Genomic DNA, 16,437 nt, shown 5'->3' on the forward strand with positions numbered 1-16,437 from the left:
ATTTCACACGTACATTTTATGAATTTCATCATTTTTGCAAATGGTAATAGGACGAAGTCATTTTGGAAACACGGTCATATTTACAAGCTTTGCTGTTGCTGCTATTTTGACTGTTTTGCTGGGCATAATGCTTTATCTCCGAATCTTCCAAATCCTCTTAGGAAATTGGCGGAGTCAAAAATCTAATGTAAATCACTTTCGTCTCGGACAGACCCTAAAGCGGGCCGTTACAGGGCCTAAGCCAAAGGCTTCGACCGAGAGTCCGCAAAGCGCACCACAACTGACCCGGGAACTATTTGAGCGTTTCGTTTTTCGTTAGGACAACTAGGACTGTGTCATGCCTACATCATAGAATTATAGTGGCTGTTAGTTTGTTACTGCAAGCAAAATCTTTACTTTTTCAAAAAGCGAATTTCACTAATCTGGAAATCCAGCAAAAATCACAAGCTTCATGGAGTCACTAGTAATTCTACGTTCACCTAATTATTATGCAAGTTCTATAGATAGCTTGAGTTTTCTTCAACAATCTTCCCTATAGACTGGCGTACAACTGATGCAGATCAATCGGCGGCCCCAGACAGAATCCGGCAAATTATTCAGAAAATCCCGCAAACAATTGGTGTTCAATAAATTGATGTATTCCGTTGTAGAGACACCCCGTCAGTCGTTACTTATTCGTATTCAAAAAATCTTTATACAGCGTTTGAAACGAAACGCAATCGTACGTCTCATAAATTTTCAAATATAGTGTTTATAAAGAAACGGTTTTAAAATAATTTGTGGTGTTTTAGATACAATTTAACTAAATTCTATGATTATCCAGCTTGACTTCAGCTGTTGCATAGTTGCAATTGAACAGCTTTGATCGGGGACTCCACGGCGGTGAAGACTATAATTTTATTAATCGAATTAGATCCTCTGAAACTTTTAAATCATCTCTGATATGCCTACCGTGTGTGCCTACTCCAATTGCATTCGTACTCTGCTCAGCGTATGGTTCGTTCAAATAGCTCATCGTGTTATTAAGATTTGTTCGGACACCTTCAGTCTAGCAAGGCAAGCACCCGATAGAAATAATCAATGCAATAAATGTCTTCATCACATTAATCGCGTATTTAGGACATACGAAACGCGTCCAAGGATCAGGCAAATATTTTTTACATTTAAAAGCAATATTTTAAACTAAATATGGGCGACTTCGACTTCTCTGATAACGTCAGATTCTTCGCTTCTGCTATTCTTCTACTAACACCAGAATCTCATCACTGTAGAATTTTTCTGATTCAAGTGACTTTGACATTGTCCTTCCATTAAATGCAAATAACCGTCATTAGGGTAATTCTGCAGAAATCAAAACAGATAATGGTCTGAACATGCAAGATCCGAACCATACGGCGGGCGCATTAAAAGTTTCCCGCTTTAACTTAGCCATCTCTATTTTCTCACGGTGACTAAGGATGTGTGTGATCTGGCTTTGCCGTGGCACAAGACGGTGCCTCAATCTGTAATTTAGTTCGGGCTGGTTGTTTCAATGGCGTGTTACAATCTCTTGACGGTGAAGGGCTGAATATATCGTTATGTCAGAAAGCGGCAGCCTATAAGACACGATTCTTTTCCACCAGGCACTTAGCATCACCTTTTTCGGCGTCAAGTCGGAGCCTGCCACCGATTGTGGAGCTTCTCTTGCTTTGACGATAACCTTTTTCATCTACTAGTGTTGTACGAGATCGGCTATTCATCATCCATGATCAACCGTTTAAGAGATGGCCCAATTTCATTACGTTTCTATAGAGTTTCGCAGATGTAAACACGATCGAGTAAATTACTTTGCGTCAATCCGTATAGCACCCAAACATCATCGAGCTTCTCTTCATAGCCATCTTTTTTAAGTGGCCTAAAGCTCTTTTGTCGTAGCTGTTTATATTTTTGACAATGTCATGGCCACTCAGGTCAGTCCTGTTCAGCTTTCGCAATAAATTGTTCCTGAATGGTCGACACTACGGAGGGCACCTTTCACATCGAAATTTCGAGAACAAATGACGGGATCACATTTAGGCCGTTTCTTTCGAGAACGCCTCCTAATTGTAAACAGAGACTTCTTCACAAGGCTCGGTAGCATTCGTATGTTGGTCGTAAAGTAACACTGCAGAACATAGAGAATTTTTGCCGACATTTCACCCGTACGCGAGGCGCTCTATCTCACATCTGAATAAAGATGTTTTAACAGCTTTAATATATTTACTGTTGTCAAATACCAGCTTCAGAATGGCGCCAACGTCAATTCCCCTGAGAGATGTGGCATTAAAGCCATGTGTCTAGAAATGCGTCAATACGTCCTCTACAGTTCAATATATACTGCAATCGCCATAAGATACATAGGATCTCCGAAACATGGTACAATAATGGCTATAAATGTGGCGGCATTCGCGACTCAATACACCGGCTCGGTAACTCCATTAGAATCCCTGTCGTTTCTTTAGCAACGCTTTGTCCATGGCTACCTGACATGGCGTGTCATGTCAGGTAGGCATAGACAGGTAGGCGGTCCTTCGCCCGCCCGAATCAATCCGGGCTCGTTTTCGCCACGATGTGAACCCAATGCCTATCCTCTTTTTAGTGTCAGGTGACGGCGATATTCGTCGTGCTTGAGGTCGACGACCTGCAAGGTCACGCCGCCGACCCCCTTAAAAGGCACCGGAACCCACTCTTGTAACCAATAATAATGCATGCCTGTCCCGACCGGCCGGTTTTCTATGAACGGTCGAGCTAATATGGGTGGCACGGGTGCGCACTGAATCTAACGGGCTATTTAGATATACATTACGTGCGTGTCAATGTCTTTTAGGGACCTTGGGGCAATACTCCAAAAACGTGCTGTTTGTTTCGGAGCACTAATTGTGATAGTTATAATTGTATTTGGCCCACTCTGTGGTAGGATCGGTGATGTTAGATCGAGCGGATACGAAAAAACAAAATTTTTGAAATGCCTTCCAATAGGAAAACACAGGCACGCTAGGATCCTTTGCAACGAGTTGAGGCACTGAAAGCCCCATTCAGGTCGGTGTTGAGCAAAACATTGCCACTTGCTGTTTGATACTGAGCCAAAGATAAAATATGCCGATTATCTCTGAAGAAAGTAGATGTGTTGCTGGTCGATGCGATTAGTAAACATGGAGATGTTCTTTTTCTTACCAGGACATCATATCCAACGTTTATCTTATTGGAGGTTCCAAAAAAATTCCTGTCAATACTCGACGTTAGCTGTTTGAAATGAACAGAATGGCGTAAGGATTGTTCGTTCCATACGAGTGGATATCTATTACAGGCAACGGCATAGGTTATTAGATACGAGGAACTACGACCTGTATTGAATGGAAAAGAGATCCCGTCTGCCAGTCGAAATGATAGGACAAAAAAACTTAATCTATTTGATAATCACTAGAGCTTGCGCTCGTAAATATAAATTCCTTATTTTCATATGTAATACCGAGATTGGTCACGATCCAGTCAAACAGTATGAACGCAACGACAGGAAATGATCTCTAACGGAAGAGAAAAACAGCTGCTATTTACGCCTGAGGCAATTTTCGGCTACTGTTTTTGACTGTAGTATTACTTTGCCATCTATATTGCACTAATCTAATGGTTTACTATTCTATTATTGGCGCTGATGACGCACGAATCGAAAACACCTTAAAGGTCGTCATTTACAAGCGCCATAGGTCGTCGGCACACATACATAAAATCGTATTGTGCGCTATTCTAGTGTAGGAAAAATAGAAAAGAATGCTCTATTGTAAGGCCTTTTATTACTATATGATGTATGTGACATTAAAAAATAGACGCGTAGATAATGAGCAATGGGATAGGTATTAGAGCTCATTGAACATCTAGCAGAAGCGTAGTTACAATACAAACGAAACGTATGCTAAAACGATGGGGAGTGCCTGCGTGCATGAGACTCTGCTGTGTCGCCTTTTCGGCTTAGGAAAAATGATGATTCGCAGCAACAGAAGAGGATATAAACATAGATCGAAGATTATTGAACAAAATAAACAAGCTAGGTTAAGTAGGTACGCTTAGCTGCTTTTCTGAGAAGATCGTACTTCAGATAGCTACAACTGAATTTACCACTAACTGGTACACGTTATATTCTGGCCGTGAAGACAGAAAACTATACCTATAACGTGCGAAAAAAATTGCAATAACTTCAGAAGAACCGAAGGGCAGTCTTTAGACGATTACTGGCATTGCATTTTCCCTGTCATATTTTCCGTTTAATATCTACTGTTGCCATAGCTGCCCGGATCGACGAACGTGTTGGGAAAAAAATACATAACCTCTAATTACATTTCGTTTTCTTATTGTGGGTCTTTCTATACTACTGAAACAACCGATGTTGCGTATGTTGTCAGTATGCTACTACTATCAACGTGAGCTGTAGCATTTCGCTAAAGCTCTGCAGCAGCTGACCCATAAGATTTTTTCTCATGACTTTAAAGTGGGATAGGAATACGGGAAACACAGAATTCGATTATGATTGTATATGTTATGAACCGTTATAACGGTAGTAACATATCGCTTGGGTTAATATAGAGTCACCTGAACTAACAGCGGTAGCAATTTTACAAATTGAACCACCCCGGAGTCTCCACTACCTCATCGATTAAATTTTCAGCATAGCACATCATAAATTGCCATGAAAACATAAATTCCGTATACCCCTCTTGGTCTGGACTGATCTACGCTGATTAAGTGACGCTCTACAAGTACGTGGATGCATTGCACTTCAGTCAATTACATTGTTCCTTACTAATAGTTCAACTGATCAGGAAGCGATAAAACAAACTGATCCGGTGTCTACCCCCTTTGGACCTCGCAAAACCTATAATATCAGAGCGTAACATCTATATGATTAGACCCTTATTGGAATCAATATATATATATATATATGTAGAAGCTCTAATATAGAGCCCTTATTAAAATTTTGTCTTATACGACGAAACACATTTTATATGTTGCAGTTATGTACATTATGTCATTCTGTTATTCAGACTATAGATTTACCAGCATTTGTCAATTAAAACAAGCGGAGGTGAGTCGTTTTTATTTGCCTTTTCTTTCTTACGATTTGAAGATGGATGTGAGGCTCGAGACCGTTCTCTTCTTAAAAGCTGATCCTTCAGCGGGTTCATTCATCCGTCCGTTCTCTGCGGCGTCGTTGCTCGTTATTAAAGTGACCGTTCTTATTTTGTCATGTACTGCTAGTATGTTTGTCGTTGCCCTCGTACACTGATGGTATCGTACAAGCGTGTGCTCGAAATCCGGCTAGTGTTTTTGGCCACCAAATTTCTATATGTTAGCCTTCCTATAACGGTTGTAGTCCGTACCGTTTTTCTGAAAATACCTCTATACTCCTTTGCATCATCAAGGGCTAAACAAAACAATAAAAACTTGAAAGCTCCGTAAACCTGACCAGCAGATCGCTTCGTACACAATTATTACCCGCCATCGTCTACTACCGCCAGACGTTTTTCTCTTCAAGCTGTTCCTTTTTGAGTTGTTCCTTAAGACCGTAGTGGCCTCGTCGATACGTTGGCCCGTTTGACGTGGGCAAACCTACAAGCGGCAGTACCTGCATCCAACATAACACACGCCAGCACCATTCACTTATGCACACGATTTAGACGTCTACATACATAGAGGCGAAAAACATGAGCTAATGGAGAACTTACTTACGAAGTTACACATGAGGCAACAATGTCCACATAAAAAGGTGAGCCTGCAGAAAGGCTCCAGGTGCAACTGCGGCGGCGGCGGTGGCGGTGGCGCCGACAAGCGAAGAATTCAACCGGAGTTAACACAATCATTGAGCAGTGCCAGCCACAATAGTAATAACAGTAGGTTAACAGCAGCAACAACCTCGAAGGCAACGGCAGTGGGAGGAGCAAACGCGATCTGTTGTAGACGCGAGACGAGAGCGCAGCCTCTCAGATGTAGATTTCGGAGGAAGGGAGATCCCCGCTGGATGTTGTGTACTTCTCCGTGTTATATCAAGTATGAGGGAAATGGCTGCGCAGGAGACCTCACTGTTGTGTTCCTATCTCTCACTGCCTTCTGTTATTGTCTCGTTGCTCTGCAGCCTGCTGCTTATTGATATGTCATTATTGTTATGGGCTAATATTGCTGAATGACGGACCGGCCTACGATCTGCAGGTGGACTGTGGCTGTCTCTAAGAGTGAACCGCGTAGTACAGCGCGCTCTCGTTGAAAAAAGGACAGACGTCTGAAACAACGAACACTGCAGCCACTGTAAGCAGGAGGACACCGTTTGCTTCCTCCGTGCCTACTGCCCCCTGATGGTTTGGCTTTAGTTTGTCGTTAGCTCGATCGGCCCGTTCGGCCCCTCCTCTTCTATAAAATGCTCATTTGACGTAGGAAGGAGGGAAGTTGAGCGAGCGCAACTCTGAACGTGGCGAGTCCGAACTAGAATTAGAGGAGAAGGGACTTCAGGTACATGGGCATGAAACCTCTCGCAGCAAGCAAGGTAGAGGGGCACGCGCAAGATGCGGCCTAAGCAGACCATCCAAACAGAGAGCATCGTTGGATGGACCGCGGGGTGAGTGCGCAGGAACGGAAGTTAAAGAGTCAGGCACCTAGCCTCAGGATTCTGGACACACGATGGCGCCTAGCGCTTAGGGAACCCCAGACAGACGCCCCTTTTTGGTCATACACCGCACACATGCCTTGTTCGGAGGAGAGGGCAATCCTAGTACTACCTCCACTAAGAACACGAATATCTACAGTGTTTCGGGGGAAGAGAATTGAACGAAGCTGATTCAAGGAACATCCGTTGGACGGCGCCACCCGTCACTTCGTAGAAAATAAGTTCAATTCCCGAGGTTTCAAGGCGCCTACGAGCTTTTACCCAGCAAGTACATATTAAGCTTCATCAAGTCGAGCTGTTGATCGCTCTAACTGTGCGGCCATGAGCGCGACTTTTCGGGACTCATCGAGTTTGTCGACTGGCTGATGACTGGCGGCTAGAGGCTGCGTGAGCCAAACGAACCAACGAGCGAACGGGATCGGTATCAGAAACTCGGAAAACGAAAAGATGCGAAATTCGCGTAGGGGATGATTGCAAGACGGGATAAAGGCGGTCGAGTTCACTGCCGAAGAAGAAGACGCCGAAACATAAGGGCCGGCCTCCTGCATTCCCGCATTCCTTCCGTTTCTCTGGAAAATCGCCAGGCTGCAAATGTCTGCAGATGCAAGCTAAAGTAGTCTGCGAAACGAACAGGGCCGGAATAAATTCTGAAGACGACGCTGGGGTCTGTCGTAGCGAGCGTAAGCGATTGGGTAGATGGGTGTTTTAGCAAAGTTGAGGAAACACCCGCAAACAGGAAGCTAGGGGCTCCGATACGGAATATTGATCGAAAAGGGGTACCAAGCGGATAAGAATTTGGAGTCGAAGATTGTATGAATCTAGTAGGCCTCATGGAATCTAAGGAAAAGGCTTTTATGCGGCTGATTGGCACTTGAGAACCGCCTTGCCTCAGACGATGTAGGATCCTGTGCCTGCAGCCGGATTCGGTAGCGATACCCATTCAGTGGGACAGTGCACAAGCAATTTAGTTTAAGCTAACGCATGTAGGGGCAACTACTTCCTAAAATGCGCGCAATGAGGACAGATCGAGAGAAAGAAGGAGGAGTGAGAAGGGAGAAAACGAGCTCGCAAAGAACGACAGCGACATTTTATGGTCTCGGAGAAAAGATCGAAGCGATGCTCCGCCATTGTGATTGCGCCTGCTACGATAAGCCAGTAGGAGGTACGATAAAAGGGCATCAGATGCTGGCTCCCTTAGCTCGGGATTGTTCCCAACGATACTCCCAGTGCTTCAGCATTAAATCAACGCGCGACACAGAGAGACATAGAAGAACGAAGCACTTAGCGGGAAAATTTTTATATAGGTTATACCCGTCTTCTGTGTGGCGCTTTGTGAAATCGTTGTTGACGCAACTCAAAAATAAATGTAGACATTCTATCGGTGTACCTACACTAGCAGTACACAAAAAGGAAAAAGTAAATTAAGAAAGCAGTAAATTATGAAGCAATGGACATTTTTTAATAAAGTTTAGTCATAATGCAAGAGTGTACGTCAGATGAGTAATTAAACCCTATGACTTTTATTATTTACATCTATGAAGATACTCACTAACATTATCTATACGACTAAGTCCACGTAAATTTTTGCTTGAAGTGCTAATAATTTAGTTGCCCAATCATTTGCTTGGAAGAAGCACTTGTGGTTAGACTATTTAAATATTTTTAATTTCATATCCGGTACCGTTATTGGACCCTCCATCAGATCGCTGGTTTCTATCAGCACAAATCGAGGTCTGTCCACGCCGGGTTTGAACGTAGACGATCACGTCCCCCCACGTGGATAAACTGACGGCGACTAAAAACACAATAGATATCCATAAGACATCTTCAATTTCGGCAGCGTGCAACAAAAACTCTTGTTCCGTTGTTATTAGCATGGGAGATATTTAAAGTATAAATTCTTGCATGAAAAATAGTGAAGGCCAACATACAGTTATTATATCCTTTATCGGTATAGTATTCAATGGATACTAGTACTACTAAGTACTACATAAATGATTAAATGTGGAACGTACTATACGTAGTTAGTTTGATCCGTATTAAATAGTTGAATCTGTTTTTTCAGCCTAAACAGTAGACGAACTCACGTGTCCTCACCGACATTGCGTATCTGACTGGATAAGCACCACGACTTGGGTCGTGGATTGAAGCATCTGACAGGATCAATGACATGATGCAGGCGTAATCAGGTAACCGCGTAACTTTTTAGCTAAATATTTTACTATCTGGCATATGACTGTACATATATATTGCTTATGCTGTTCTGATACTGAGACGACATCCTAAAACCGTTGCTTGTACTATATCTATGGCGTTCATCGATACGCGATGATTGGATGTCGAATCGCTGCTACCGTACAGGAACGTGTTTTTTTTTTTAAATTTTAACCTTACCTCAGGCTCGGAGGACGGATGCATCGGATGGAAAAATGGCCTCCTTGACATCTGGTTTATTTTACTTTTTGCTTACTTTAGCAGATTTCTGATCTGGATAAAGTATCGAAAATGCTGTTTTTTTTTTCTTCACCCGAATTGCTCATTTTTAAAACTTACAGCCCGGGTTGTATTAAGGAGACAATAGTAAAGGAGCGATTTACAACGATGTATACAAATTGGCTATGAGTCGACAAAACAAAATAGAAAAGAAAGGCCGTACACGCTAACCTGATACTTACCGCTAAAGTAGTCAGTTAAGGTATTTAAGGCATTATAGAGGCTATTTTGTAAAGTGACCTTCTCGACACAACACACTGATAATATGCCTCGTTTTGAAATTTATTTTTTACTATGTCTAATAAAGAACATGAATAGGGACGAAATCGCTCAACGTGAACAGGTTTGCTACAATCCTGTAAAAACTGTAATCTTTGGACCGAACTTGAACAACTTACTTAAGGACAACGTGGTAACGAAAAGTAAATTATTTTGTGTGCTGGTGTTTTGGACCCATATAAGTTACGAAACCGCACTGAGTGTGGGCTGGGAGTAGAGTCAAAATCACAAATTTGTAAACTCGGCACTTTAATCACGTAGCTATTGCGGTACTTCTGCCCAACAGCTTCAGCAGTTGTAGTTTACCTTTAACTTCTCCTTAAGAGCAACCGCCCTGCTTGCCTATCAGTTAATGGATTTGCAACGCACGTTACAGGCTCTTCCGTTCGGGAAAAGTAAACACGATGAAATTTCACTACATATATATAGTGCCACGTTCCCTGTTAGCGTTTCCCAGAGATCTTACTCGCAAGCTGTCGATAGGCATCGCCGAAATTACGAGGTACGGACTTCTTTTACAAGCTGATTCCGTGATTTCGGGTTTGCGGTGGCTTAATCAAGTCGTACAAAACTCACCGGAAAGGCAACGTAAAGCATAGAAAAGAATTGTAAGTACTGCTTACACACGGTGCACGGTGAAATTTACAGGCTCTTTTCGAAAATATTATCCCGTTATTACATTTAAATCACCTAAAGGCTGCGTTCGAAATGATGGGAAAAACGCGAGGCGAACTAGGGAAATATTACAGCCGCAAAATTACAATAAAAAAAGGTATAGCAAAGTAGTTAAACGTCGTAGCTGTGGCTATATTTATTGTGGCATGTCCCGGAAGACTAATATATGCGCAGTTTTTTTTTTTATGTATGCCATTCAACGTTCCAGACGTTGATTAACTTATACATGTCCGAACCGTATTTTACAAACTTCAAGTCTACACGAATAGTGGTTAAGGGAATACTGTAGAGTACCAAATACAACCTTAAATGACGAAGGACTTAACATGGCTATGGCGATACAGCCAACATTCCTATTTTCAGCTTATACTCGACATGTAGGGGGAACACGTCTACTGGCTGCTTTGTGTACGCCTTCCGTTAGTTTAGAACTTAAAGAACTAGCTGCCGTTAACAGGTAGCTATAGAAGATCAATATTCCGGCAAGTTCGACCCGAGGTAGCTTCCGCGCATTGACTAGAAAACAGGGCAACGCCAAAGGAGTAACCCTCGTAAGTCCGTACTACCTTTCGCCGATCCTTTAATAGACAATTAAAAAAATCAACGATGGTTTAATAATTCTAAATTGTGTACTCGTCTGATTCACACTGAGCTGTTGTTGTATAACGCTTATTATTTGTTTCAATTATTGTTTAAACATAACTATCAATTTAAAAAAAGTGTAAGAGCTTAAAAGTTGCAAACTTCCTAAATGGTGGTTCTGCCTGGTCATCGATATTTTTCTATAAAATTCTAGAAGACATTGCGGAGTCGCCGAATGATTAAACGTCCAGTAAATGGGGGCAGTTTTTTAAAGCTTTCAAGCAAGACAGAGATGCTAATTCGACAAGCCAAGGAACTTTTCGGCCTTAGATCTCCATCGTAGCACTGCATATCATTCCAGCAGACAAAACATTCAAAACTAGCAAACAAAGAGACATGGGGCATGCCGAAGAATTCTGTATCGGCCTAGAGAACACGTTACTGTAAGAGTTTTTTGCAGCCACGGAAAAGCTCAAGGTGACCGAAGTGAACTTTGCCGTACGGCCTACGAACTAATGCTAGGACAACGATATGAAACGGCAGTTACTCAGGATATCACTCTCCCATAGCAAGCATCGTTAAATAGTGACACACGATCGCGTACCAATGGTACCACTTGCTGTGAGAGAAGTCGAGGTATTACGTAATTCTTTATCAAAGACCCGATTATGGTGCTTTCTCAATTGATGTTCCCTGACGCTTATGTAAAACTATAAAAATGTATTGAATAATCGAACATAGAAAACCTTGTCGATTGTTCGAGCGGCTAATTTAACAATCATTTAGGTATTTGTTGGTGAAGCGTGCTCATTTACGAAGGCTCTCATTCGGCTAACCCGACTTCAAGGAAAGACAAATGGTAGTATGTCTCTTCGATTCAAAATTACGTTTACTTGACTTAGAACGCAGTATGATTGCATTGGGTTTCAAAGGAAAGCGCTAATTTCTAAACGGATGTATGTTTATTTGCACGCAATTAGGTATTCAACAAGATTTTTTTGTACTCAACAGACTAGTTTTTCCATGTAGATGTTTCTCTATTAATTTTTTACCCGTTGTTTATGTGATTTTTTTTTTTTCGAAATAACTTAAGGGTATTGTGAAAATGTGATTAAACAAGATATTTCGATCAAACCAGTGATTGTGCATGTTTTCAACAAAGAGTGTGGCGGTTTTCAAATAGTAGTTGTAGTGGGCGCGGTCACCGCCCACAGCAACGACATATCGGAAGGAGTTAAGCTGTTTAGTACAGCTGTTATAGCTAGATTCAATGGTAATACTCTAAAATACACGAGTGGTTTCTCTCGTGCCCATAACGGCACCTTTTTTAGGCGAAATAATGCGCTAATTTAACAGAACTTGATGGCATCCGGAGAAATAGGCACCCTGCCGTGCCAAAAGCGTGTTTTTGCGCTTGCGTCCGTGATCTAGCAATACATCTTATCGGTACTCGTTGCCTTGACGCGGTCATCTAGGATATTTCTGGTGAGCATTTACTGAGATTTATCTTAAACAGTGATAAATTAAACGTAATGATCTTCGGCTACGTTTGCACATTTGGCTTTTTGCTCGAAGCCAACCGTCTGAAACAATATTTGATTTAATTTAAAACACTTATTATTTATTATCAAGAAGCGATTACATGAAAATGCAATTGTTACTAATCCAGGCGGACTTACATTATGTATTTACAAACCACTTCTATGTCCTACATAAAGTTACATCAACGGATACCGAATTATGTCGGATTCTCAAAAACACCACTGTTTCTCACATCGGCTGATTTTCCCTGGAAGAAGGGCTTTCAACCAATAAGGAATAGAGGCAATCTCATAAAGGATCTTCTGATGGACATTGCTGAATCCTCTGTCCGATACGATCCAGTTTTTTTCTTAGTGTTATATGGCAGTTCATGGGCTACTTCATGAGACCATCACATTATACAGAAAATTTAATTACCAAAAAGGCGGTACATTTCAGAGATCTTATTGCGGAAAGGTACATACAGTATACAAATAAATCTTCGGGGACGGTTTGTTACTGCTCAAAATCAGGCCGAAGAGTGCCACTGAAGCGTCAGCGTAAATGACGTCGCCAAAGAGATCTTGGAAGCCACTGATGACGCCAAGGAGCTCGACAAGGTTTGAAAAAAAGTTTTTGATTACCTATGCCATGTAGCGTAAGTTAGTGGCGTTCATAAATTCGAGCAGTAATCGTTGTCATAGGCTTTATCGTGAGTGTGGCAGCTGAGGAAAGCACCGACCTCGAGTTTTAGTAATTTCCAACCGTTTTAGTATTGAACGGGTATCTTACAAAGTCGAACACTTTACAAGGAGAAAATCTGTGATATGCCCTGCAAACGGCAAATATACCTAGTTAATCGTTAACTTTAAATCATATAGTATATATGAAAGGAAATACCGAAATAAGGTCCGTGGCAGTGATCTAAATTCTCATGGTTTCATTATTTAGATAGATACAAGGTTAATCAAATTGCTTGACAGGCCCTCGATTATAAATGTAACGGCTCAGTGATTCAAACTCTACAACATATGAATCGACTAGTCAGATATTACGTTCTCATAATTCATCATTTCAGTTCTGCCCCCCTATGCTACACTCCGTGATGAGCTCAAATTGCCCCTTGTGATTCAATTGGGTTCAATTTGTAAAGAATTTATACTGATATAGTAAGAAAGTCATAGATGATACATTCTTGTAACATAAAAGGAGAGTGTGTAGCCACCAGTTACTCACGTGGCTGAAATGATGAGCAGATCTTTGTATTCCGTCTGCTTCTTTAAAAGTAGATATTTACCGTTGACGTCATAGGTGATTCCACCAAGACGCGTTGCCAGTGCTTTTTCTGAGGGAAACGTGCGACTGCTTTGTACGGTATAATCGCTTAACAGAGAAACCACTGAGCTTGGACGATTTATATGCGCAGACTGTTTTCCCTGGCGAGTTCAAGAAGTAGGAACAAACTAAAAAATGTCTTCGGAGGTTCTGAAGTCCATCACATCATCTCGATGCACCATCGTAGACTACGCAACCAACTTCACTAGGGTAGGTGCATGGAACGGATGCGCACTATTTGATTAGATTTAGCCTCGATAAGAAAACGATGAAATATTTTACATGAGTTTTGCCACATTCTAAAGTATCATATAATTAGTAAATTTCTCCCGAACCTCATTCATCACCCGCGCAGTTTCGCCAGTGACGAAAAACAACTTTTTGGGGATCTTTTTTTTTTTTTTTTAAATAGATGCTCCTCTGCGTGGGCCATAAGATAAGTAAAAAATCAACATTTTTTTTTTCCTTTATTTGCAGCATTAAACTTTCGGCATTGAAGATCAGTCTTAGGATGTACTCCATCAAATGTTCTAACTAGCATAAGTTCGGACGAGACTGAACAAAACGCTTTGCACCGTTTTAATATTTTAGCAGAGACTGGTTTCGTTACCTGGCTATGTTTTCCATAAATAAAAATGTTCCTACGTTAAGACGACCAGCGCTCGCGTCCATCGGCTGAAGACTTGTTTACGAGGCACCAACGGAACGCTTGACACGAGTCTGTGTGAACTGCTAACTAATACAGGGTCGTTTTCTAACAATTATACGTTTGCTGTCGCCCAATATCCATTTGGATACTATTCGCCAACCTACTTAGCAATGAGAGAGCTCGTCGTGCAATATTGTGTACCTACTAAACTTTTTACCTTTGTTTGTACAATTCGATTGTATTTAGTTGAATGTTTCGAAGAAAAAAGCTGTCATTTATTTATTTTGTTTGACTCCGCACGCTTCCCGGTAGTAGGCAGTCCGGACACGATTTTTTATAAATTTACGACATCGTCCATGTGGTGCTCGTTGCTTTATATCTTTGATTCTGCGGAGAGCGATACGAAGAAGAACGGCCTATAAAAGCTGCTCGATGTATAAAACAACGGAAAAAAGACATATTTAGTCTTTTTTTGTTGTTTTATTTAATGTAAAGTAAAATAAATAAGCTTATATTTGAAGTACAGTTAATTGCTTCCTGCACCGGCCGTAATGCAAACGCATCGTTTTTAGGTTGCGGAATATTTATGTGTTATATATTTTCTCCTGGAGGATGCTTTCTCTAAAGGATGAAGACTACAATTTCTGCGTATCTCATATTGCTAGGTATAAACCTTTCGACTATCTCTGCTATAAAATTTTCAACATTAACTTTGTAAAAATATGGAGTGCATATAAGTTGGCAACTAAATTCATCGTAAATGTCTTGTTAGCTAAACACATGGGTACAAACCAATTTCGACGACGCTTTTTTCCATAGGCTTTATGGCGTTGACGACGTTCTTTCGACTAGAAACACTCGCTTTAGGGTTCTTAAGTTTAATGTTGGAAATGAAACAGGTAAAGTGCAGATAACAAGAAAGGAACCCGATTCGTAGAAGACCTTACTGGGAATGAAGAGAATTGGATTCCTATGACCAGTATCTTCCATAGACTACTCGATATGCACATACGGAACAAAGAAAAGGCTCAAAAGGCCAAAGGGGCCTAAGAGGCTCCTGAGAAACCGACACGCGTAATAAAAAGGTAAAACAAGATAGGTGATATCCTTTTACAAGTAGGGCGATTTACTTGAACAGTAGAACTTTGTTCACATGCAGTAAGTGCAATCTCTGGATTATGTAAAATGGGCTGTAGCTTGCCCTGGAAAAAGCAAGGGCATTCTGCTTATAAAATACACATTCGGGAAATCAGTGTCCACCTGCTGTACACACAGATTAGGATATATATAAATGTTAGTGTACAAGAAACTTTGTGGGTTTTTCCATGTTAGAACGGCAAACGCTACAGTAAGCATCCTGCCTGATGTACATGGGACGAGGGAGGGCGGATGGACGAAGGATTTTGATGTTACTTGCACAGTCAATAGAGCTATTCGATTCTTTCGCTTGGTACCTAACCTCCACAGACTTCGAAACAAGAAAAAAGCAATTATACAAAGGAAGGATCTGCTGCAGACTTCGCAAGCACCTGGAACAATCAGTATATCAGAGCGCCTTGCATTAGCCGAAACACTCCCGTTGAGAGTAAAAGAGAGGAAGCGACTATGGAGTAGTGGTTCTGGAAGCTCTTAAGAAACTGAGCATAAAGCTACTATCGAAGCGTAGCTGGCAGGCTAAATGGGCAGTTATGCGAACCGGAAGCCCAGGAACCGGAGTTCATGATCTAATTCCAAATATGGAGAAATGGTTCGAGCACCCCAAAAGGAGGTTGGCTTTTCCGTAACATAGATTGTTATGGGCCATGGGGATTTCTAATTTAGCCCACACAAGATCGCGAAACCCGACCTTACATGTCTCCCTCACGATAAAGAGACAGAGAATGACTCTGCCCACACATTGATAACCTGCCCCAGTTTCAAAGCTAAGAGGACAACAGAGAGGATATCTTTTCCTGCTCAAAATACCTTCTTAAGTTGGCTAAAATGAGATTAGCGGAGCCTGTGGATCTCATATACGCTACCATTAGGTACTTATAGCGCCCATAGTCAAAGAGGTCCTGAAGGAATAGTGTGCCTTTGACGGCAGCGAAACATGTGCTTCCCGAGGCTGCAGATGAAGCTGAATTTCGCGTTCACAGCCAATAGAACGTAACAAATCTGGTAAGGCGGAAAACCCAGAGGTACTCACGACATATTGATTCGTAGGCACTTCACACTTGCTTTGGCAATTCGTAGT

The 16,437-nt window shown here is 41.6% G+C and overlaps 1 protein-coding gene across 3 annotated transcripts in view; it reads right to left on the bottom strand.

Annotated features, from left to right (window-relative positions):
- The window catches only part of LOC111259475 (uncharacterized), a 73,026-nt gene extending 66,663 nt beyond the window's left edge, over window positions 1-6,363 (bottom strand). Inside the window, exons 1-2 of one of the 3 annotated variants that reach the window (XM_086967924.1) lie at window positions 5,740-6,363; window positions 5,129-5,635 (exon numbers count right to left, since the gene is read on the bottom strand). The gene's annotated coding sequence lies outside the window, so the exon portion shown is untranslated. Of the gene's footprint in view, window positions 1-5,128 lie in introns of all 3 variants that reach the window. The other 2 variants (XM_086967923.1, XM_022831525.2) reach the window with 2 other exon arrangements.
- Window positions 6,364-16,437: the final 10,074 nt, after the last annotated feature.

This window comes from Varroa jacobsoni, unplaced genomic scaffold, assembly GCF_002532875.2.
Source record: "Varroa jacobsoni isolate VJ856 unplaced genomic scaffold, vjacob_1.0 scaffold_338, whole genome shotgun sequence".
In the NCBI taxonomy this organism is placed as follows: Eukaryota; Metazoa; Arthropoda; class Arachnida; order Mesostigmata; family Varroidae; genus Varroa; species Varroa jacobsoni.